Genomic DNA, 26,714 nt, shown 5'->3' with positions numbered 1-26,714 from the left:
AATTTCACCCGAATCCAACGGGGACTGCTGTGTCTCGTTCAGCCGGTACAGGAGCACGTTTGGGGGAAATTTCGAGTCAATCGGTCCAAAGACCTGGAAGCTATTGAAAAAATCGCCGAGGTTTTGATGAAAAATGGCCGCTTTTCCTTTAAAATATTCATGTAAAATACAAATTCCACCAGAATCCAACCAAAACTGGCGAGCCTCATTCCACCGGTGAGGAGGACATGCGTGATCAATTTCGAGTCAATCGGTCAAAAGACGACCGTGGTCCGAAACCCCAGCCCCTTAACCCTAACCCTAGCCCTAACAGCAGCCTTAAGCCAGCCTCATTTAAAATGGCCCCTTTCATTAAAATATACACCAAAAATACAAATTCCACCCGAATCCAACGGGGACTGCTGTGTCTCGTTCAGCCAGTATAGGAGCACGTTTGGGAGAAGTTTCGAGTCAATCGGTCCAAAGACCTGGAAGCTATTGAAATAAATGGACGGGGTATATTTTCCTGAAAAATGGCCTGTTCTTTAAAATATTCACGTAAAATACAAATTCCACCGGAATCCAACCAAAACTGGCGACCCTGCTTACACCAGTGAGGAGGACATGCCTGATCGATTTCGAGTCAATCGGTCCAGCCAATCACTAACCCTAACCCTAACCCTAACCCTAGCCCCAGCCTTAAGCCAGGCCTCATGAAAGATTGTCCCTCTGACTAAAATATTCACCAAAAATACAAATTTCACCCGAATCCAACGGGGACTGCTGTGTCTCGTTCAGCCGGTACAGGAGCACGTTTGGGGGAAATTTCGAGTCAATCGGTCCAAAGACCTGGAAGCTATTGAAAAAATCGGCCGAGGTTTTGATGAAAAATGGCCGCTTTTCCTTTAAAATATTCATGTAAAATACAAATTCCACCAGAATCCAACCAAAACTGGCTAGCCTCATTCCACCGGTGAGGAGGACATGCGTGATCAATTTCGAGTCAATCGGTCAAAAGACAACAGTGGTCCGAAACCCCAGCCCCTTAACCCTAACCCTAGCCCTAACAGCAGCCTTAAGCCAGCCTCATTTAAAATGGCCCCTTTCACTAAAATATTCACCAAAAATACAAATTCCACCCGAATCCAACGGGGACTGCTGTGTCTCGTTCAGCCAGTATAGGAGCACGTTTGGGAGAAGTTTCGAGTCAATCGGTCCAAAGACCTGGAAGCTATTGAAATAAATGGGCGGGGTATATTTTCCTGAAAAATGGCCTGTTCTTTAAAATATTCACGTAAAATACAAATTCCACCGGAATCCAACCAAAACTGGCGACCCTGCTTACACCAGTGAGGAGGACATGCCTGATCGATTTCGAGTCAATCGGTCCAGCCAATCACTAACCCTAACCCTAACCCTAACCCTAGCCCCAGCCCCAGCCTTAAGCCAGGCCTCATGAAAGATTGTCCCTCTGACTAAAATATTCACCAAAAATACAAAGTTCACCCGAATCCAACGGGGACTGCTGTGTCTCGTTCAGCCGGTACAGGAGCACGTTTGGGGGAAATTTCGAGTCAATCGGTCCAAAGACCTGGAAGCTATTGAAAAAATCGGCCGAGGTTTTGATGAAAAATGGCCGCTTTTCCTTTAAAATATTCATGTAAAATACAAATTCCACCAGAATCCAACCAAAACTGGCTAGCCTCATTCCACGGTGAGGAGGACATGCGTGATCAATTTCGAGTCAATCGGTCAAAAGACGACCGTGGTCCGAAACCCCAGCCCCTTAACCCTAACCCTAGCCCTAACAGCAGCCTTAAGCCAGCCTCATTTAAAATGGCCCCTTTCACTAAAATATTCACCAAAAATACAAATTCCACCCGAATCCAACGGGGACTGCTGTGTCTCGTTCAGCCAGTATAGGAGCACGTTTGGGAGAAGTTTCGAGTCAATCGGTCCAAAGACCTGGAAGCTATTGAAATAAATGGGCGGGGTATATTTTCCTGAAAAATGGCCTGTTCTTTAAAATATTCACGTAAAATACAAATTCCACCGGAATCCAACCAAAACTGGCGACCCTGCTTACACCAGTGAGGAGGACATGCCTGAACGATTTCGAGTCAATCGGTCCAGCCAATCACTAACCCTAACCCTAGCCCCAGCCTTAAGCCAGGGCCTCATGAAAGATTGTCCCTCTGACTAAAATATTCACCAAAAATACAAATTTCACCCGAATCCAACGGGGACTGCTGTGTCTCGTTCAGCCGGTACAGGAGCACGTTTGGGGGAAATTTCGAGTCAATCGGTCCAAAGACCTGGAAGCTATTGAAAAAATCGGCCGAGGTTTTGATGAAAAATGGCCGCTTTTCCTTTAAAATATTCATGTAAAATACAAATTCCACCAGAATCCAACCAAAACTGGCTAGCCTCATTCCACCGGTGAGGAGGACATGCGTGATCAATTTCGAGTCAATCGGTCAAAAGACGACCGTGGTCCGAAACCCCAGCCCCTTAACCCTAACCCTAGCCCTAACAGCAGCCTTAAGCCAGCCTCATTTAAAATGGCCCCTTTCACTAAAATATTCACCAAAAATACAAATTCCACCCGAATCCAACGGGGACTGCTGTGTCTCGTTCAGCCAGTATAGGAGCACGTTTGGGAGAAGTTTCGAGTCAATCGGTCCAAAGACCTGGAAGCTATTGAAATAAATGGGCGGGGTATATATTCCTGAAAAATGGCCTGTTCTTTAAAATATTCACGTAAAATACAAATTCCACCGGAATCCAACCAAAACTGGCGACCCTGCTTACACCAGTGAGGAGGACATGCCTGAACGATTTCGAGTCAATCGGTCCAGCCAATCACTAACCCTAACCCTAGCCCCAGCCTTAAGCCAGGCCTCATGAAAGATTGTCCCTCTGACTAAAATATTCACCAAAAATACAAATTTCACCCGAATCCAACGGGGACTGCTGTGTCTCGTTCAGCCGGTACAGGAGCACGTTTGGGGGAAATTTCGAGTCAATCGGTCCAAAGACCTGGAAGCTATTGAAAAAATCGGCCGAGGTTTTGATGAAAAATGGCCGCTTTTCCTTTAAAATATTCATGTAAAATACAAATTCCACCAGAATCCAACCAAAACTGGCTAGCCTCATTCCACCGGTGAGGAGGACATGCGTGATCAATTTCGAGTCAATCGGTCAAAAGACAACAGTGGTCCGAAACCCCAGCCCCTTAACCCTAACCCTAGCCCTAACAGCAGCCTTAAGCCAGCCTCATTTAAAATGGCCCCTTTCACTAAAATATTCACCAAAAATACAAATTCCACCCGAATCCAACGGGGACTGCTGTGTCTCGTTCAGCCAGTATAGGAGCACGTTTGGGAGAAGTTTCGAGTCAATCGGTCCAAAGACCTGGAAGCTATTGAAATAAATGGGCGGGGTATATTTTCCTGAAAAATGGCCTGTTCTTTAAAATATTCACGTAAAATACAAATTCCACCGGAATCCAACCAAAACTGGCGACCCTGCTTACACCAGTGAGGAGGACATGCCTGATCGATTTCGAGTCAATCGGTCCAGCCAATCACTAACCCTAACCCTAACCCTAACCCTAGCCCCAGCCTTAAGCCAGGCCTCATGAAAGATTGTCCCTCTGACTAAAATATTCACCAAAAATACAAATTTCACCCGAATCCAACGGGGACTGCTGTGTCTCGTTCAGCCGGTACAGGAGCACGTTTGGGGGAAATTTCGAGTCAATCGGTCCAAAGACCTGGAAGCTATTGAAAAAATCGGCCGAGGTTTTGATGAAAAATGGCCGCTTTTCCTTTAAAATATTCATGTAAAATACAAATTCCACCAGAATCCAACCAAAACTGGCTAGCCTCATTCCACCGGTGAGGAGGACATGCGTGATCAATTTCGAGTCAATCGGTCAAAAGACGACCGTGGTCCGAAACCCCAGCCCCTTAACCCTAACCCTAGCCCTAACAGCAGCCTTAAGCCAGCCTCATTTAAAATGGCCCCTTTCACTAAAATATTCACCAAAAATACAAATTCCACCCGAATCCAACGGGGACTGCTGTGTCTCGTTCAGCCAGTATAGGAGCACGTTTGGGAGAAGTTTCGAGTCAATCGGTCAAAAGACCTGGAAGCTATTGAAATAAATGGGCGGGGTATATTTTCCTGAAAAATGGCCTGTTCTTTAAAATATTCACGTAAAATACAAATTCCACCGGAATCCAACCAAAACTGGCGACCCTGCTTACACCAGTGAGGAGGACATGCCTGATCGATTTCGAGTCAATCGGTCCAGCCAATCACTAACCCTAACCCTAACCCTAACCCTAGCCCCAGCCTTAAGCCAGGCCTCATGAAAGATTGTCCCTCTGACTAAAATATTCACCAAAAATACAAATTTCACCCGAATCCAACGGGGACTGCTGTGTCTCGTTCAGCCGGTACAGGAGCACGTTTGGGGGAAATTTTGAGTCAATCGGTCCAAAGACCTGGAAGCTATTGAAAAAATCGGCCGAGGTTTTGATGAAAAATGGCCGCTTTTCCTTTAAAATATTCATGTAAAATACAAATTCCACCAGAATCCAACCAAAACTGGCTAGCCTCATTCCACCGGTGAGGAGGACATGCGTGATCAATTTCGAGTCAATCGGTCAAAAGACGACCGTGGTCCGAAACCCCAGCCCCTTAACCCTAACCCTAGCCCTAACAGCAGCCTTAAGCCAGCCTCATTTAAAATGGCCCCTTTCACTAAAATATTCACCAAAAATACAAATTCCACCCGAATCCAACGGGGACTGCTGTGTCTCGTTCAGCCAGTATAGGAGCACGTTTGGGAGAAGTTTCGAGTCAATCGGTCCAAAGACCTGGAAGCTATTGAAATAAATGGGCGGGGTATATTTTCCTGAAAAATGGCCTGTTCTTTAAAATATTCACGTAAAATACAAATTCCACCGGAATCCAACCAAAACTGGCGACCCTGCTTACACCAGTGAGGAGGACATGCCTGATCGATTTCGAGTCAATCGGTCAAGCCAATCACTAACCCTAACCCTAACCCTAACCCTAGCCCCAGCCTTAAGCCAGGCCTCATGAAAGATTGTCCCTCTGACTAAAATATTCACCAAAAATACAAATTTCACCCGAATCCAACGGGGACTGCTGTGTCTCGTTCAGCCGGTACAGGAGCACGTTTGGGGGAAATTTCGAGTCAATCGGTCCAAAGACCTGGAAGCTATTGAAAAAATCGGCCGAGGTTTTGATGAAAAATGGCCGCTTTTCCTTTAAAATATTCATGTAAAATACAAATTCCACCAGAATCCAACCAAAACTGGCTAGCCTCATTCCACCGGTGAGGAGGACATGCGTGATCAATTTCGAGTCAATCGGTCAAAAGACGACCGTGGTCCGAAACCCCAGCCCCTTAACCCTAACCCTAGCCCTAACAGCAGCCTTAAGCCAGCCTCATTTAAAATGGCCCGTTTCACTAAAATATTCACCAAAAATACAAATTCCACCCGAATCCAACGGGGACTGCTGTGTCTCGTTCAGCCAGTATAGGAGCACGTTTGGGAGAAGTTTCGAGTCAATCGGTCCAAAGACCTGGAAGCTATTGAAATAAATGGGCGGGGTATATTTTCCTGAAAAATGGCCTGTTCTTTAAAATATTCACGTAAAATACAAATTCCACCGGAATCCAACCAAAACTGGCGACCCTGCTTACACCAGTGAGGAGGACATGCCTGAACGATTTCGAGTCAATCGGTCCAGCCAATCACTAACCCTAACCCTAGCCCCAGCCTTAAGCCAGGCCTCATGAAAGATTGTCCCTCTGACTAAAATATTCACCAAAAATACAAATTTCACCCGAATCCAACGGGGACTGCTGTGTCTCGTTCAGCCGGTACAGGAGCACGTTTGGGGGAAATTTCGAGTCAATCGGTCCAAAGACCTGGAAGCTATTGAAAAAATCGGCCGAGGTTTTGATGAAAAATGGCCGCTTTTCCTTTAAAATATTCATGTAAAATACAAATTCCACCAGAATCCAACCAAAACTGGCTAGCCTCATTCCACCGGTGAGGAGGACATGCGTGATCAATTTCGAGTCAATCGGTCAAAAGACGACCGTGGTCCGAAACCCCAGCCCCTTAACCCTAACCCTAGCCCTAACAGCAGCCTTAAGCCAGCCTCATTTAAAATGGCCCCTTTCACTAAAATATTCACCAAAAATACAAATTCCACCCGAATCCAACGGGGACTGCTGTGTCTCGTTCAGCCAGTATAGGAGCACGTTTGGGAGAAGTTTCGAGTCAATCGGTCCAAAGACCTGGAAGCTATTGAAATAAATGGGCGGGGTATATTTTCCTGAAAAATGGCCTGTTCTTTAAAATATTCACGTAAAATACAAATTCCACCGGAATCCAACCAAAACTGGCGACCCTGCTTACACCAGTGAGGAGGACATGCCTGAACGATTTCGAGTCAATCGGTCCAGCCAATCACTAACCCTAACCCTAGCCCCAGCCTTAAGCCAGGCCTCATGAAAGATTGTCCCTCTGACTAAAATATTCACCAAAAATACAAATTTCACCCGAATCCAACGGGGACTGCTGTGTCTCGTTCAGCCGGTACAGGAGCACGTTTGGGGGAAATTTCGAGTCAATCGGTCCAAAGACCTGGAAGCTATTGAAAAAATCGGCCGAGGTTTTGATGAAAAATGGCCGCTTTTCCTTTAAAATATTCATGTAAAATACAAATTCCACCAGAATCCAACCAAAACTGGCTAGCCTCATTCCACCGGTGAGGAGGACATGCGTGATCAATTTCGAGTCAATCGGTCAAAAGACGACCGTGGTCCGAAACCCCAGCCCCTTAACCCTAACCCTAGCCCTAACAGCAGCCTTAAGCCAGCCTCATTTAAAATGGCCCCTTTCACTAAAATATTCACCAAAAATACAAATTCCACCCGAATCCAACGGGGACTGCTGTGTCTCGTTCAGCCAGTATAGGAGCACGTTTGGGAGAAGTTTCGAGTCAATCGGTCCAAAGACCTGGAAGCTATTGAAATAAATGGGCGGGGTATATTTTCCTGAAAAATGGCCTGTTCTTTAAAATATTCACGTAAAATACAAATTCCACCGGAATCCAACCAAAACTGGCGACCCTGCTTACACCAGTGAGGAGGACATGCCTGAACGATTTCGAGTCAATCGGTCCAGCCAATCACTAACCCTAACCCTAGCCCCAGCCTTAAGCCAGGCCTCATGAAAGATTGTCCCTCTGACTAAAATATTCACCAAAAATACAAATTTCACCCGAATCCAACGGGGACTGCTGTGTCTCGTTCAGCCGGTACAGGAGCACGTTTGGGGGAAATTTCGAGTCAATCGGTCCAAAGACCTGGAAGCTATTGAAAAAATCGGCCGAGGTTTTGATGAAAAATGGCCGCTTTTCCTTTAAAATATTCATGTAAAATACAAATTCCACCAGAATCCAACCAAAACTGGCTAGCCTCATTCCACCGGTGAGGAGGACATGCGTGATCAATTTCGAGTCAATCGGTCAAAAGACGACCGTGGTCCGAAACCCCAGCCCCTTAACCCTAACCCTAGCCCTAACAGCAGCCTTAAGCCAGCCTCATTTAAAATGGCCCCTTTCACTAAAATATTCACCAAAAATACAAATTCCACCCGAATCCAACGGGGACTGCTGTGTCTCGTTCAGCCAGTATAGGAGCACGTTTGGGAGAAGTTTCGAGTCAATCGGTCCAAAGACCTGGAAGCTATTGAAATAAATGGGCGGGGTATATTTTCCTGAAAAATGGCCTGTTCTTTAAAATATTCACGTAAAATACAAATTCCACCGGAATCCAACCAAAACTGGCGACCCTGCTTACACCAGTGAGGAGGACATGCCTGATCGATTTCGAGTCAATCGGTCCAGCCAATCACTAACCCTAACCCTAACCCTAACCCTAGCCCCAGCCTTAAGCCAGGCCTCATGAAAGATTGTCCCTCTGACTAAAATATTCACCAAAAATACAAATTTCACCCGAATCCAACGGGGACTGCTGTGTCTCGTTCAGCCGGTACAGGAGCACGTTTGGGGGAAATTTCGAGTCAATCGGTCCAAAGACCTGGAAGCTATTGAAAAAATCGGCCGAGGTTTTGATGAAAAATGGCCGCTTTTCCTTTAAAATATTCATGTAAAATACAAATTCCACCAGAATCCAACCAAAACTGGCTAGCCTCATTCCACCGGTGAGGAGGACATGCGTGATCAATTTCGAGTCAATCGGTCAAAAGACGACCGTGGTCCGAAACCCCAGCCCCTTAACCCTAACCCTAGCCCTAACAGCAGCCTTAAGCCAGCCTCATTTAAAATGGCCCCTTTCACTAAAATATTCACCAAAAATACAAATTCCACCCGAATCCAACGGGGACTGCTGTGTCTCGTTCAGCCAGTATAGGAGCACGTTTGGGAGAAGTTTCGAGTCAATCGGTCCAAAGACCTGGAAGCTATTGAAATAAATGGGCGGGGTATATTTTCCTGAAAAATGGCCTGTTCTTTAAAATATTCACGTAAAATACAAATTCCACCGGAATCCAACCAAAACTGGCGACCCTGCTTACACCAGTGAGGAGGACATGCCTGAACGATTTCGAGTCAATCGGTCCAGCCAATCACTAACCCTAACCCTAGCCCCAGCCTTAAGCCAGGCCTCATGAAAGATTGTCCCTCTGACTAAAATATTCACCAAAAATACAAATTTCACCCGAATCCAACGGGGACTGCTGTGTCTCGTTCAGCCGGTACAGGAGCACGTTTGGGGGAAATTTCGAGTCAATCGGTCCAAAGACCTGGAAGCTATTGAAAAAATCGGCCGAGGTTTTGATGAAAAATGGCCGCTTTTCCTTTAAAATATTCATGTAAAATACAAATTCCACCAGAATCCAACCAAAACTGGCTAGCCTCATTCCACCGGTGAGGAGGACATGCGTGATCAATTTCGAGTCAATCGGTCAAAAGACAACAGTGGTCCGAAACCCCAGCCCCTTAACCCTAACCCTAGCCCTAACAGCAGCCTTAAGCCAGCCTCATTTAAAATGGCCCCTTTCACTTAAATATTCACCAAAAATACAAATTCCACCCGAATCCAACGGGGACTGCTGTGTCTCGTTCAGCCAGTATAGGAGCACGTTTGGGAGAAGTTTCGAGTCAATCGGTCCAAAGACCTGGAAGCTATTGAAATAAATGGGCGGGGTATATTTTCCTGAAAAATGGCCTGTTCTTTAAAATATTCACGTAAAATACAAATTCCACCGGAATCCAACCAAAACTGGCGACCCTGCTTACACCAGTGAGGAGGACATGCCTGATCGATTTCGAGTCAATCGGTCCAGCCAATCACTAACCCTAACCCTAACCCTAACCCTAGCCCCAGCCTTAAGCCAGGCCTCATGAAAGATTGTCCCTCTGACTAAAATATTCACCAAAAATACAAATTTCACCCGAATCCAACGGGGACTGCTGTGTCTCGTTCAGCCGGTACAGGAGCACGTTTGGGGGAAATTTCGAGTCAATCGGTCCAAAGACCTGGAAGCTATTGAAAAAATCGGCCGAGGTTTTGATGAAAAATGGCCGCTTTTCCTTTAAAATATTCATGTAAAATACAAATTCCACCAGAATCCAACCAAAACTGGCTAGCCTCATTCCACCGGTGAGGAGGACATGCGTGATCAATTTCGAGTCAATCGGTCAAAAGACAACAGTGGTCCGAAACCCCAGCCCCTTAACCCTAACCCTAGCCCTAACAGCAGCCTTAAGCCAGCCTCATTTAAAATGGCCCCTTTCACTAAAATATTCACCAAAAATACAAATTCCACCCGAATCCAACGGGGACTGCTGTGTCTCGTTCAGCCAGTATAGGAGCACGTTTGGGAGAAGTTTCGAGTCAATCGGTCCAAAGACCTGGAAGCTATTGAAATAAATGGGCGGGGTATATTTTCCTGAAAAATGGCCTGTTCTTTAAAATATTCACGTAAAATACAAATTCCACCGGAATCCAACCAAAACTGGCGACCCTGCTTACACCAGTGAGGAGGACATGCCTGATCGATTTCGAGTCAATCGGTCCAGCCAATCACTAACCCTAACCCTAACCCTAACCCTAGCCCCAGCCTTAAGCCAGGCCTCATGAAAGATTGTCCCTCTGACTAAAATATTCACCAAAAATACAAATTTCACCCGAATCCAACGGGGACTGCTGTGTCTCGTTCAGCCGGTACAGGAGCACGTTTGGGGGAAATTTCGAGTCAATCGGTCCAAAGACCTGGAAGCTATTGAAAAAATCGGCCGAGGTTTTGATGAAAAATGGCCGCTTTTCCTTTAAAATATTCATGTAAAATACAAATTCCACCAGAATCCAACCAAAACTGGCTAGCCTCATTCCACCGGTGAGGAGGACATGCGTGATCAATTTCGAGTCAATCGGTCAAAAGACGACCGTGGTCCGAAACCCCAGCCCCTTAACCCTAACCCTAGCCCTAACAGCAGCCTTAAGCCAGCCTCATTTAAAATGGCCCCTTTCACTAAAATATTCACCAAAAATACAAATTCCACCCGAATCCAACGGGGACTGCTGTGTCTCGTTCAGCCAGTATAGGAGCACGTTTGGGAGAAGTTTCGAGTCAATCGGTCCAAAGACCTGGAAGCTATTGAAATAAATGGGCGGGGTATATTTTCCTGAAAAATGGCCTGTTCTTTAAAATATTCACGTAAAATACAAATTCCACCGGAATCCAACCAAAACTGGCGACCCTGCTTACACCAGTGAGGAGGACATGCCTGATCGATTTCGAGTCAATCGGTCCAGCCAATCACTAACCCTAACCCTAACCCTAACCCTAGCCCCAGCCTTAAGCCAGGCCTCATGAAAGATTGTCCCTCTGACTAAAATATTCACCAAAAATACAAATTTCACCCGAATCCAACGGGGACTGCTGTGTCTCGTTCAGCCGGTACAGGAGCACGTTTGGGGGAAATTTCGAGTCAATCGGTCCAAAGACCTGGAAGCTATTGAAAAAATCGGCCGAGGTTTTGATGAAAAATGGCCGCTTTTCCTTTAAAATATTCATGTAAAATACAAATTTCACCAGAATCCAACCAAAACTGGCTAGCCTCATTCCACCGGTGAGGAGGACATGCGTGATCAATTTCGAGTCAATCGGTCAAAAGACGACCGTGGTCCGAAACCCCAGCCCCTTAACCCTAACCCTAGCCCTAACAGCAGCCTTAAGCCCGCCTCATTTAAAATGGCCCCTTTCACTAAAATATTCACCAAAAATACAAATTCCACCCGAATCCAACGGGGACTGCTGTGTCTCGTTCAGGCAGTATAGGAGCACGTTTGGGAGAAGTTTCGAGTCAATCGGTCCAAAGACCTGGAAGCTATTGAAATAAATGGGCGGGGTATATTTTCCTGTAAAATGGCCTGTTCTTTAAAATATTCACGTAAAATACAAATTCCACCGGAATCCAACCAAAACTGGCGACCCTGCTTACACCAGTGAGGAGGACATGCCTGAACGATTTCGAGTCAATCGGTCCAGCCAATCACTAACCCTAACCCTAACCCTAACCCTAGCCCCAGCCTTAAGCCAGGCCTCATGAAAGATTGTCCCTCTGACTAAAATATTCACCAAAAATACAAATTTCACCCGAATCCAACGGGGACTGCTGTGTCTCGTTCAGCCGGTACAGGAGCACCTTTGGGGGAAATTTCGAGTCAATCGGTCCAAAGACCTGGAAGCTATTGAAAAAATCGGCCGAGGTTTTGATGAAAAATGGCCGCTTTTCCTTTTAAAATATTCATGTAAAATACAAATTCCACCAGAATCCAACCAAAACTGGCGAGCCTCATTCCACCGGTGAGGAGGACATGCGTGATCAATTTCGAGTCAATCGGTCAAAAGACGACCGTGGTCCGAAACCCCAGCCCCTTAACCCTAACCCTAGCCCTAACAGCAGCCTTAAGCCAGCCTCATTTAAAATGGCCCCTTTCACTAAAATATTCACCAAAAATACAAATTCCACCCGAATCCAACGTGGACTGCTGTGTCTCGTTCAGCCAGTATAGGAGCACGTTTGGGAGAAGTTTCGAGTCAATCGGTCCAAAGACCTGGAAGCTATTGAAATAAATGGGCGGGGTATATTTTCCTGAAAAATGGCCTGTTCTTTAAAATATTCACGTAAAATACAAATTCCACCGGAATCCAACCAAAACTGGCGACCCTGCTTACACCAGTGAGGAGGACATGCCTGATCGATTTCGAGTCAATCGGTCCAGCCAATCACTAACCCTAACCCTAACCCTAACCCTAGCCCCAGCCTTAAGCCAGGCCTCATGAAAGATTGTCCCTGTGACTAAAATATTCACCAAAAATACAAATTTCACCCGAATCCAACGGGGACTGCTGTGTCTCGTTCAGCCGGTACAGGAGCACGTTTGGGGGAAATTTCGAGTCAATCGGTCCAAAGACCTGGAAGCTATTGAAAAAATCGGCCGAGGTTTTGATGAAAAATGGCCGCTTTTCCTTTAAAATATTCATGTAAAATACAAATTTCACCAGAATCCAACCAAAACTGGCTAGCCTCATTCCACCGGTGAGGAGTACATGCGTAGTCAATTTCGAGTCAATCGGTCAAAAGACGACCGTGGTCCGAAACCCCAGCCCCTTAACCCTAACCCTAGCCCTAACAGCAGCCTTAAGCCAGCCTCATTTAAAATGGCCCCTTTCACTAAAATATTCACCAAAAATACAAATTCCACCCGAATCCAACGGGGACTGCTGTGTCTCGTTCAGCCAGTATAGGAGCACGTTTGGGAGAAGTTTCGAGTCAATCGGTCCAAAGACCTGGAAGCTATTGAAATAAATGGGCGGGGTATATTTTCCTGAAAAATGGCCTGTTCTTTAAAATATTCACGTAAAATACAAATTCCACCGGAATCCAACCAAAACTGGCGACCCTGCTTACACCAGTGAGGAGGACATGCCTGATCGATTTCGAGTCAATCGGTCCAGCCAATCACTAACCCTAACCCTAACCCTAACCCTAGCCCCAGCCTTAAGCCAGGCCTCATGAAAGATTGTCCCTCTGACTAAAATATTCACCAAAAATACAAATTTCACCCGAATCCAACGGGGACTGCTGTGTCTCGTTCAGCCGGTACAGGAGCACGTTTGGGGGAAATTTCGAGTCAATCGGTCCAAAGACCTGGAAGCTATTGAAAAAATCGGCCGAGGTTTTGATGAAAAATGGCCGCTTTTCCTTTAAAATATTCATGTAAAATACAAATTTCACCAGAATCCAACCAAAACTGGCTAGCCTCATTCCACCGGTGAGGAGGACATGCGTGATCAATTTCGAGTCAATCGGTCAAAAGACGACCGTGGTCCGAAACCCCAGCCCCTTAACCCTAACCCTAGCCCTAACAGCAGCCTTAAGCCCGCCTCATTTAAAATGGCCCCTTTCACTAAAATATTCACCAAAAATACAAATTCCACCCGAATCCAACAGGGACTGCTGTGTCTCGTTCAGGCAGTATAGGAGCACGTTTGGGAGAAGTTTCGAGTCAATCGGTCCAAAGACCTGGAAGCTATTGAAGTAAATGGGCGGGGTATATTTTCCTGTAAAATGGCCTGTTCTTTAAAATATTCACGTAAAATACAAATTCCACCGGAATCCAACCAAAACTGGCGACCCTGCTTACACCAGTGAGGAGGACATGCCTGAACGATTTCGAGTCAATCGGTCCAGCCAATCACTAACCCTAACCCTAACCCTAACCCTAGCCCCAGCCTTAAGCCAGGCCTCATGAAAGATTGTCCCTCTGACTAAAATATTCACCAAAAATACAAATTTCACCCGAATCCAACGGGGACTGCTGTGTCTCGTTCAGCCGGTACAGGAGCACGTTTGGGGGAAATTTCGAGTCAATCGGTCCAAAGACCTGGAAGCTATTGAAAAAATCGGCCGAGGTTTTGATGAAAAATGGCCGCTTTTCCTTTAAAATATTCATGTAAAATACAAATTTCACCAGAATCCAACCAAAACTGGCTAGCCTCATTCCACCGGTGAGGAGGACATGCGTGATCAATTTCGAGTCAATCGGTCAAAAGACGACCGTGGTCCGAAACCCCAGCCCCTTAACCCTAACCCTAGCCCTAACAGCAGCCTTAAGCCCGCCTCATTTAAAATGGCCCCTTTCACTAAAATATTCACCAAAAATACAAATTCCACCCGAATCCAACAGGGACTGCTGTGTCTCGTTCAGGCAGTATAGGAGCACGTTTGGGAGAAGTTTCGAGTCAATCGGTCCAAAGACCTGGAAGCTATTGAAGTAAATGGGCGGGGTATATTTTCCTGTAAAATGGCCTGTTCTTTAAAATATTCACGTAAAATACAAATTCCACCGGAATCCAACCAAAACTGGCGACCCTGCTTACACCAGTGAGGAGGACATGCCTGAACGATTTCGAGTCAATCGGTCCAGCCAATCACTAACCCTAACCCTAACCCTAACCCTAGCCCCAGCCTTAAGCCAGGCCTCATGAAAGATTGTCCCTCTGACTAAAATATTCACCAAAAATACAAATTTCACCCGAATCCAACGGGGACTGCTGTGTCTCGTTCAGCCGGTACAGGAGCACGTTTGGGGGAAATTTCGAGTCAATCGGTCCAAAGACCTGGAAGCTATTGAAAAAATCGGCCGAGGTTTTGATGAAAAATGGCCGCTTTTCCTTTAAAATATTCATGTAAAATACAAATTTCACCAGAATCCAACCAAAACTGGCTAGCCTCATTCCACCGGTGAGGAGGACATGCGTGATCAATTTCGAGTCAATCGGTCAAAAGACGACCGTGGTCCGAAACCCCAGCCCCTTAACCCTAACCCTAGCCCTAACAGCAGCCTTAAGCCCGCCTCATTTAAAATGGCCCCTTTCACTAAAATATTCACCAAAAATACAAATTCCACCCGAATCCAACGGGGACTGCTGTGTCTCGTTCAGCCAGTATAGGAGCACGTTTGGGAGAAGTTTCGAGTCAATCGGTCCAAAGACCTGGAAGCTATTGAAATAAATGGGCGGGGTATATTTTCCTGAAAAATGGCCTGTTCTTTAAAATATTCACGTAAAATACAAATTCCACCGGAATCCAACCAAAACTGGCGACCCTGCTTACACCAGTGAGGAGGACATGCCTGATCGATTTCGAGTCAATCGGTCCAGCCAATCACTAACCCTAACCCTAACCCTAACCCTAGCCCCAGCCTTAAGCCAGGCCTCATGAAAGATTGTCCCTCTGACTAAAATATTCACCAAAAATACAAATTTCACCCGAATCCAACGGGGACTGCTGTGTCTCGTTCAGCCGGTACAGGAGCACGTTTGGGGGAAATTTCGAGTCAATCGGTCCAAAGACCTGGAAGCTATTGAAAAAATCGGCCGAGGTTTTGATGAAAAATGGCCGCTTTTCCTTTAAAATATTCATGTAAAATACAAATTTCACCAGAATCCAACCAAAACTGGCTAGCCTCATTCCACCGGTGAGGAGGACATGCGTGATCAATTTCGAGTCAATCGGTCAAAAGACGACCGTGGTCCGAAACCCCAGCCCCTTAACCCTAACCCTAGCCCTAACAGCAGCCTTAAGCCCGCCTCATTTAAAATGGCCCCTTTCACTAAAATATTCACCAAAAATACAAATTCCACCCGAATCCAACGGGGACTGCTGTGTCTCGTTCAGGCAGTATAGGAGCACGTTTGGGAGAAGTTTCGAGTCAATCGGTCCAAAGACCTGGAAGCTATTGAAATAAATGGGCGGGGTATATTTTCCTGTAAAATGGCCTGTTCTTTAAAATATTCACGTAAAATACAAATTCCACCGGAATCCAACCAAAACTGGCGACCCTGCTTACACCAGTGAGGAGGACATGCCTGAACGATTTCGAGTCAATCGGTCCAGCCAATCACTAACCCTAACCCTAACCCTAACCCTAGCCCCAGCCTTAAGCCAGGCCTCATGAAAGATTGTCCCTCTGACTAAAATATTCACCAAAAATACAAATTTCACCCGAATCCAACGGGGACTGCTGTGTCTCGTTCAGCCGGTACAGGAGCACCTTTGGGGGAAATTTCGAGTCAATCGGTCCAAAGACCTGGAAGCTATTGAAAAAATCGGCCGAGGTTTTGATGAAAAATGGCCGCTTTTCCTTTAAAATATTCATGTAAAATACAAATTTCACCAGAATCCAACCAAAACTGGCTAGCCTCATTCCACCGGTGAGGAGTACATGCGTAGTCAATTTCGAGTCAATCGGTCAAAAGACGACCGTGGTCCGAAACCCCAGCCCCTTAACCCTAACCCTAGCCCTAACAGCAGCCTTAAGCCAGCCTCATTTAAAATGGCCCCTTTCACTAAAATATTCACCAAAAATACAAATTCCACCCGAATCCAACGGGGACTGCTGTGTCTCGTTCAGCCAGTATAGGAGCACGTTTGGGAGAAGTTTCGAGTCAATCGGTCCAAAGACCTGGAAGCTATTGAAATAAATGGGCGGGGTATATTTTCCTGAAAAATGGCCTGTTCTTTAAAATATTCACGTAAAATACAAATTCCACCGGAATCCAACCAAAACTGGCGACCCTGCTTACACCAGTGAGGAGGACATGCCTGATCGATTTCGAGTCAATCGGTCCAGCCAATCACTAACCCTAACCCTAACCCTAACCCTAGCCCCAGCCTTAAGCCAGGCCTCATGAAAGATTGTCCCTCTGACTAAAATATTCACCAAAAATACAAATTTCACCCGAATCCAACGGGGACTGCTGTGTCTCGTTCAGCCGGTACAGGAGCACGTTTGGGGGAAATTTCGAGTCAATCGGTCCAAAGACCTGGAAGCTATTGAAAAAATCGGCCGAGGTTTTGATGAAAAATGGCCGCTTTTCCTTTAAAATATTCATGTAAAATACAAATTTCACCAGAATCCAACCAAAACTGGCTAGCCTCATTCCACCGGTGAGGAGGACATGCGTGATCAATTTCGAGTCAATCGGTCAAAAGACGACCGTGGTCCGAAACCCCAGCCCCTTAACCCTAACCCTAGCCCTAACAGCAGCCTTAAGCCAGCCTCATTTAAAATGGCCCCTTTCACTAAAATATTCACCAAAAATACAAATTCCACCCGAATCCAACGGGGACTGCTGTGTCTCGTTCAGCCAGTATAGGAGCACGTTTGGGAGAAGTTTCGAGTCAATCGGTCCAAAGACCTGGAAGCTATTGAAATAAATGGGCGGGGTATATTTTGCTGAAAAATGGCCTGTTCTTTAAAATATTCACGTAAAATACAAATTCCACCGGAATCCAACCAAAACGGGCGACCCTGCGTACACCAGTGAGGAGGACATGCCTGATCGATTTCGAGTCAATCGGTCCAGCCAATCACTAACCCTAACCCTAACCCTAACCCTAGCCCCAGCCTTAAGCCAGGCCTCATGAAAGATTGTCCCTCTGACTAAAATATTCACCAAAAATACAAATTTCACCCGAATCCAACGGGGACTGCTGTGTCTCGTTCAGCCGGTACAGGAGCACCTTTGGGGGAAATTTCGAGTCAATCGGTCCAAAGACCTGGAAGCTATTGAAAAAATCGGCCGAGGTTTTGATGAAAAATGGCCGCTTTTCCTTTTAAAATATTCATGTAAAATACAAATTCCACCAGAATCCAACCAAAACTGGCGAGCCTCATTCCACCGGTGAGGAGGACATGCGTGATCAATTTCGAGTCAATCGGTCAAAAGACGACCGTGGTCCGAAACCCCAGCCCCTTAACCCTAACCCTAGCCCTAACAGCAGCCTTAAGCCAGCCTCATTTAAAATGGCCCCTTTCACTAAAATATTCACCAAAAATACAAATTCCACCCGAATCCAACGGGGACTGCTGTGTCTCGTTCAGCCAGTATAGGAGCACGTTTGGGAGAAGTTTTGAGTCAATCGGTCCAAAGACCTGGAAGCTATTGAAATAAATGGGCGGGGTATATTTTCCTGAAAAATGGCCTGTTCTTTAAAATATTCACGTAAAATACAAATTCCACCGGAATCCAACCAAAACTGGCGACCCTGCTTAAAGCAGTGAGGAGGACATGCCTGATCGATTTCGAGTCAATCGGTCCAACCAATCACTAACCCTAACCCTAACCCTAACCCTAGCCCCAGCCTTAAGCCAGGCCTCATGAAAGATTGTCCCTTTCACTAAAATATTCACCAAAAATACAAATTTCACCCGAATCCAACGGGGACTGCTGTGTCTCGTTCAGCCTGTACAGGAGCACGTTTGGGGGAAATTTCGAGTCAATCGGTCCAAAGACCTGGAAGCTATTGAAAAAATCGGCCGAGGTTTTGATGAAAAATGGCCGCTTTTCCTTTAAAATATTCATGTAAAATACAAATTTCACCAGAATCCAACCAAAACTGGCGAGCCTCATTCCACCGGTGAGGAGGACATGCGTGATCAATTTCGAGTCAATCGGTCAAAAGACGACCGTGGTCCGAAACCCCAGCCCCTTAACCCTAACCCTAGCCCTAACAGCAGCCTTAAGCCAGCCTCATTTAAAATGGCCCCTTTCACTAAAATATTCACCAAAAATACAAATTCCACCCGAATCCAACGGGGACTGCTGTGTCTCGTTCAGCCAGTATAGGAGCACGTTTGGGAGAAGTTTCGAGTCAATCGGTCCAAAGACCTGGAAGCTATTGAAATAAATGGGCGGGGTATATTTTCCTGTAAAATGGCCTGTTCTTTAAAATATTCACGTAAAATACAAATTCCACCGGAATCCAACCAAAACTGGCGACCCTGCTTACACCAGTGAGGAGGACATGCCTGAACGATTTCGAGTCAATCGGTCCAGCCAATCACTAACCCTAACCCTAACCCTAACCCTAGCCCCAGCCTTAAGCCAGGCCTCATGAAAGATTGTCCCTCTGACTAAAATATTCACCAAAAATACAAATTTCACCCGAATCCAACGGGGACTGCTGTGTCTCGTTCAGCCGGTACAGGAGCACGTTTGGGGGAAATTTCGAGTCAATCGGTCCAAAGACCTGGAAGCTATTGAAAAAATCGGCCGAGGTTTTGATGAAAAATGGCCGCTTTTCCTTTAAAATATTCATGTAAAATACAAATTTCACCAGAATCCAACCAAAACTGGCTAGCCTCATTCCACCGGTGAGGAGGACATGCGTGATCAATTTCGAGTCAATCGGTCAAAAGACGACCGTGGTCCGAAACCCCAGCCCCTTAACCCTAACCCTAGCCCTAACAGCAGCCTTAAGCCCGCCTCATTTAAAATGGCCCCTTTCACTAAAATATTCACCAAAAATACAAATTCCACCCGAATCCAACGGGGACTGCTGTGTCTCGTTCAGGCAGTATAGGAGCACGTTTGGTAGAAGTTTCGAGTCAATCGGTCCAAAGACCTGGAAGCTATTGAAATAAATGGGCGGGGTATATTTTCCTGTAAAATGGCCTGTTCTTTAAAATATTCACGTAAAATACAAATTCCACCGGAATCCAACCAAAACTGGCGACCCTGCTTACACCAGTGAGGAGGACATGCCTGAACGATTTCGAGTCAATCGGTCCAGCCAATCACTAACCCTAACCCTAACCCTAACCCTAGCCCCAGCCTTAAGCCAGGCCTCATGAAAGATTGTCCCTCTGACTAAAATATTCACCAAAAATACAAATTTCACCCGAATCCAACGGGGACTGCTGTGTCTCGTTCAGCCGGTACAGGAGCACCTTTGGGGGAAATTTCGAGTCAATCGGTCCAAAGACCTGGAAGCTATTGAAAAAATCGGCCGAGGTTTTGATGAAAAATGGCCGCTTTCCCTTTTAAAATATTCATGTAAAATACAAATTCCACCAGAATCCAACCAAAACTGGCGAGCCTCATTCCACCGGTGAGGAGGACATGCGTGATCAATTTCGAGTCAATCGGTCAAAAGACGACCGTGGTCCGAAACCCCAGCCCCTTAACCCTAACCCTAGCCCTAACAGCAGCCTTAAGCCAGCCTCATTTAAAATGGCCCCTTTCACTAAAATATTCACCAAAAATACAAATTCCACCCGAATCCAACGGGGACTGCTGTGTCTCGTTCAGCCAGTATAGGAGCACGTTTGGGAGAAGTTTTGAGTCAATCGGTCCAAAGACCTGGAAGCTATTGAAATAAATGGGCGGGGTATATTTTCCTGAAAAATGGCCTGTTCTTTAAAATATTCACGTAAAATACAAATTCCACCGGAATCCAACCAAAACTGGCGACCCTGCTTAAAGCAGTGAGGAGGACATGCCTGATCGATTTCGAGTCAATCGGTCCAACCAATCACTAACCCTAACCCTAACCCTAACCCTAGCCCCAGCCTTAAGCCAGGCCTCATGAAAGATTGTCCCTTTCACTAAAATATTCACCAAAAATACAAATTTCACCCGAATCCAACGGGGACTGCTGTGTCTCGTTCAGCCTGTACAGGAGCACGTTTGGGGGAAATTTCGAGTCAATCGGTCCAAAGACCTGGAAGCTATTGAAAAAATCGGCCGAGGTTTTGATGAAAAATGGCCGCTTTTCCTTTAAAATATTCATGTAAAATACAAATTTCACCAGAATCCAACCAAAACTGGCGAGCCTCATTCCACCGGTGAGGAGGACATGCGTGATCAATTTCGAGTCAATCGGTCAAAAGACGACCGTGGTCCGAAACCCCAGCCCCTTAACCCTAACCCTAGCCCTAACAGCAGCCTTAAGCCAGCCTCATTTAAAATGGCCCCTTTCACTAAAATATTCACCAAAAATACAAATTCCACCCGAATCCAACGGGGACTGCTGTGTCTCGTTCAGCCAGTATAGGAGCACGTTTGGGAGAAGTTTCGAGTCAATCGGTCCAAAGACCTGGAAGCTATTGAAATAAATGGGCGGGGTATATTTTCCTGTAAAATGGCCTGTTCTTTAAAATATTCACGTAAAATACAAATTCCACCGGAATCCAACCAAAACTGGCGACCCTGCTTACACCAGTGAGGAGGACATGCCTGAACGATTTCGAGTCAATCGGTCCAGCCAATCACTAACCCTAACCCTAACCCTAACCCTAGCCCCAGCCTTAAGCCAGGCCTCATGAAAGATTGTCCCTCTGACTAAAATATTCACCAAAAATACAAATTTCACCCGAATCCAACGGGGACTGCTGTGTCTCGTTCAGCCGGTACAGGAGCACGTTTGGGGGAAATTTCGAGTCAATCGGTCCAAAGACCTGGAAGCTATTGAAAAAATCGGCCGAGGTTTTGATGAAAAATGGCCGCTTTTCCTTTAAAATATTCATGTAAAATACAAATTTCACCAGAATCCAACCAAAACTGGCTAGCCTCATTCCACCGGTGAGGAGGACATGCGTGATCAATTTCGAGTCAATCGGTCAAAAGACGACCGTGGTCCGAAACCCCAGCCCCTTAACCCTAACCCTAGCCCTAACAGCAGCCTTAAGCCCGCCTCATTTAAAATGGCCCCTTTCACTAAAATATTCACCAAAAATACAAATTCCACCCGAATCCAACGGGGACTGCTGTGTCTCGTTCAGGCAGTATAGGAGCACGTTTGGTAGAAGTTTCGAGTCAATCGGTCCAAAGACCTGGAAGCTATTGAAATAAATGGGCGGGGTATATTTTCCTGTAAAATGGCCTGTTCTTTAAAATATTCACGTAAAATACAAATTCCACCGGAATCCAACCAAAACTGGCGACCCTGCTTACACCAGTGAGGAGGACATGCCTGAACGATTTCGAGTCAATCGGTCCAGCCAATCACTAACCCTAACCCTAACCCTAACCCTAGCCCCAGCCTTAAGCCAGGCCTCATGAAAGATTGTCCCTCTGACTAAAATATTCACCAAAAATACAAATTTCACCCGAATCCAACGGGGACTGCTGTGTCTCGTTCAGCCGGTACAGGAGCACCTTTGGGGGAAATTTCGAGTCAATCGGTCCAAAGACCTGGAAGCTATTGAAAAAATCGGCCGAGGTTTTGATGAAAAATGGCCGCTTTCCCTTTTAAAATATTCATGTAAAATACAAATTCCACCAGAATCCAACCAAAACTGGCGAGCCTCATTCCACCGGTGAGGAGGACATGCGTGATCAATTTCGAGTCAATCGGTCAAAAGACGACCGTGGTCCGAAACCCCAGCCCCTTAACCCTAACCCTAGCCCTAACAGCAGCCTTAAGCCAGCCTCATTTAAAATGGCCCCTTTCACTAAAATATTCACCAAAAATACAAATTCCACCCGAATCCAACGGGGACTGCTGTGTCTCGTTCAGCCAGTATAGGAGCACGTTTGGGAGAAGTTTTGAGTCAATCGGTCCAAAGACCTGGAAGCTATTGAAATAAATGGGCGGGGTATATTTTCCTGAAAAATGGCCTGTTCTTTAAAATATTCACGTAAAATACAAATTCCACCGGAATCCAACCAAAACTGGCGACCCTGCTTAAAGCAGTGAGGAGGACATGCCTGATCGATTTCGAGTCAATCGGTCCAACCAATCACTAACCCTAACCCTAACCCTAACCCTAGCCCCAGCCTTAAGCCAGGCCTCATGAAAGATTGTCCCTTTCACTAAAATATTCACCAAAAATACAAATTTCACCCGAATCCAACGGGGACTGCTGTGTCTCGTTCAGCCTGTACAGGAGCACGTTTGGGGGAAATTTCGAGTCAATCGGTCCAAAGACCTGGAAGCTATTGAAAAAATCGGCCGAGGTTTTGATGAAAAATGGCCGCTTTTCCTTTAAAATATTCATGTAAAATACAAATTTCACCAGAATCCAACCAAAACTGGCGAGCCTCATTCCACCGGTGAGGAGGACATGCGTGATCAATTTCGAGTCAATCGGTCAAAAGACGACCGTGGTCCGAAACCCCAGCCCCTTAACCCTAACCCTAGCCCTAACAGCAGCCTTAAGCCAGCCTCATTTAAAATGGCCCCTTTCACTAAAATATTCACCAAAAATACAAATTCCACCCGAATCCAACGGGGACTGCTGTGTCTCGTTCAGCCAGTATAGGAGCACGTTTGGGAGAAGTTTCGAGTCAATCGGTCCAAAGACCTGGAAGCTATTGAAATAAATGGGCGGGGTATATTTTCCTGTAAAATGGCCTGTTCTTTAAAATATTCACGTAAAATACAAATTCCACCGGAATCCAACCAAAACTGGCGACCCTGCTTACACCAGTGAGGAGGACATGCCTGAACGATTTCGAGTCAATCGGTCCAGCCAATCACTAACCCTAACCCTAACCCTAACCCTAGCCCCAGCCTTAAGCCAGGCCTCATGAAAGATTGTCCCTCTGACTAAAATATTCACCAAAAATACAAATTTCACCCGAATCCAACGGGGACTGCTGTGTCTCGTTCAGCCGGTACAGGAGCACGTTTGGGGGAAATTTCGAGTCAATCGGTCCAAAGACCTGGAAGCTATTGAAAAAATCGGCCGAGGTTTTGATGAAAAATGGCCGCTTTTCCTTTAAAGTATTCATGTAAAATACAAATTTCACCAGAATCCAACCAAAACTGGCTAGCCTCATTCCACCGGTGAGGAGGACATGCGTGATCAATTTCGAGTCAATCGGTCAAAAGACGACCGTGGTCCGAAACCCCAGCCCCTTAACCCTAACCCTAGCCCTAACAGCAGCCTTAAGCCCGCCTCATTTAAAATGGCCCCTTTCACTAAAATATTCACCAAAAATACAAATTCCACCCGAATCCAACGGGGACTGCTGTGTCTCGTTCAGGCAGTATAGGAGCACGTTTGGGAGAAGTTTCGAGTCAATCGGTCCAAAGACCTGGAAGCTATTGAAATAAATGGGCGGGGTATATTTTCCTGTAAAATGGCCTGTTCTTTAAAATATTCACGTAAAATACAAATTCCACCGGAATCCAACCAAAACTGGCGACCCTGCTTACACCAGTGAGGAGGACATGCCTGAACGATTTCGAGTCAATCGGTCCAGCCAATCACTAACCCTAACCCTAACCCTAACCCTAGCCCCAGCCTTAAGCCAGGCCTCATGAAAGATTGTCCCTCTGACTAAAATATTCACCAAAAATACAAATTTCACCCGAATCCAACGGGGACTGCTGTGTCTCGTTCAGCCGGTACAGGAGCACCTTTGGGGGAAATTTCGAGTCAATCGGTCCAAAGACCTGGAAGCTATTGAAAAAATCGGCCGAGGTTTTGATGAAAAATGGCCGCTTTTCCTTTTAAAATATTCATGTAAAATACAAATTCCACCAGAATCCAACCAAAACTGGCGAGCCTCATTCCACCGGTGAGGAGGACATGCGTGATCAATTTCGAGTCAATCGGTCAAAAGACGACCGTGGTCCGAAACCCCAGCCCCTTAACCCTAACCCTAGCCCTAACAGCAGCCTTAAGCCAGCCTCATTTAAAATGGCCCCTTTCACTAAAATATTCACCAAAAATACAAATTCCACCCGAATCCAACGGGGACTGCTGTGTCTCGTTCAGCCAGTATAGGAGCACGTTTGGGAGAAGTTTTGAGTCAATCGGTCCAAAGACCTGGAAGCTATTGAAATAAATGGGCGGGGTATATTTTCCTGAAAAATGGCCTGTTCTTTAAAATATTCACGTAAAATACAAATTCCACCGGAATCCAACCAAAACTGGCGACCCTGCTTAAAGCAGTGAGGAGGACATGCCTGATCGATTTCGAGTCAATCGGTCCAGCCAATCACTAACCCTAACCCTAACCCTAACCCTAGCGCCAGCCTTAAGCCAGGCCTCATGAAAGATTGTCCCTTTCACTAAAATATTCACCAAAAATACAAATTTCACCCGAATCCAACGGGGACTGCTGTGTCTCGTTCAGCCGGTACAGGAGCACGTTTGGGGGAAATTTTCGAGTCAATCGGTCCAAAGACCTGGAAGCTATTGAAAAAATCGGCCGAGGTTTTGATGAAAAATGGCCGCTTTTCCTTTAAAATATTCATGTAAAATACAAATTTCACCAGAATCCAACCAAAACTGGCGAGCCTCATTCCACCGGTGAGGAGGACATGCGTGATCAATTTCGAGTCAATCGGTCAAAAGACGACCGTGGTCCGAAACCCCAGCCCCTTAACCCTAACCCTAGCCCTAACAGCAGCCTTAAGCCAGCCTCATTTAAAATGGCCCCTTTCACTAAAATATTCACCAAAAATACAAATTCCACCCGAATCCAACGGGGACTGCTGTGTCTCGTTCAGCCAGTATAGGAGCACGTTTGGGAGAAGTTTCGAGTCAATCGGTCCAAAGACCTGGAAGCTATTGAAATAAATGGGCGGGGTATATTTTCCTGAAAAATGGCCTGTTCTTTAAAATATTCACGTAAAATACAAATTCCACCGGAATCCAACCAAAACTGGCGACCCTGCTTACACCAGTGAGGAGGACATGCCTGATCGATTTCGAGTCAATCGGTCCAGCCAATCACTAACCCTAACCCTAACCCTAACCCTAGCCCCAGCCTTAAGCCAGGCCTCATGAAAGATTGTCCCTCTGACTAAAATATTCACCAAAAATACAAATTTCACCCGAATCCAACGGGGACTGCTGTGTCTCGTTCAGCCGGTACAGGAGCACGTTTGGGGGAAATTTCGAGTCAATCGGTCCAAAGACCTGGAAGCTATTGAAAAAATCGGCCGAGGTTTTGATGAAAAATGGCCGCTTTTCCTTTAAAATATTCATGTAAAATACAAATTTCACCAGAATCCAACCAAAACTGGCGAGCCTCATTCCACCGGTGAGGAGGACATGCGTGATCAATTTCGAGTCAATCGGTCAAAAGACGACCGTGGTCCGAAACCCCAGCCCCTTAACCCTAACCCTAGCCCTAACAGCAGCCTTAAGCCAGCCTCATTTAAAATGGCCCCTTTCACTAAAATATTCACCAAAAATACAAATTCCACCCGAATCCAACGGGGACTGCTGTGTCTCGTTCAGCCAGTATAGGAGCACGTTTGGGAGAAGTTTCGAGTCAATCGGTCCAAAGACCTGGAAGCTATTGAAATAAATGGGCGGGGTATATTTTCCTGAAAAATGGCCTGTTCTTTAAAATATTCACGTAAAATACAAATTCCACCGGAATCCAACCAAAACTGGCGACCCTGCTTACACCAGTGAGGAGGACATGCCTGATCGATTTCGAGTCAATCGGTCCAGCCAATCACTAACCCTAACCCTAACCCTAACCCTAGCCCCAGCCTTAAGCCAGGCCTCATGAAAGATTGTCCCTCTGACTAAAATATTCACCAAAAATACAAATTTCACCCGAATCCAACGGGGACTGCTGTGTCTCGTTCAGCCGGTACAGGAGCACGTTTGGGGGAAATTTCGAGTCAATCGGTCCAAAGACCTGGAAGCTATTGAAAAAATCGGCCGAGGTTTTGATGAAAAATGGCCGCTTTTCCTTTAAAATATTCATGTAAAATACAAATTTCACCAGAATCCAACCAAAACTGGCTAGCCTCATTCCACCGGTGAGGAGGACATGCGTGATCAATTTCGAGTCAATCGGTCAAAAGACGACCGTGGTCCGAAA

Source organism: Pagrus pagrus (assembly GCF_965226575.1).
Source record: "Pagrus pagrus genome assembly, contig: HAP1_SCAFFOLD_67, whole genome shotgun sequence".
Classification (NCBI taxonomy): domain Eukaryota; kingdom Metazoa; phylum Chordata; class Actinopteri; order Spariformes; family Sparidae; genus Pagrus; species Pagrus pagrus.
This window is presented reverse-complemented; position numbering follows the sequence as displayed.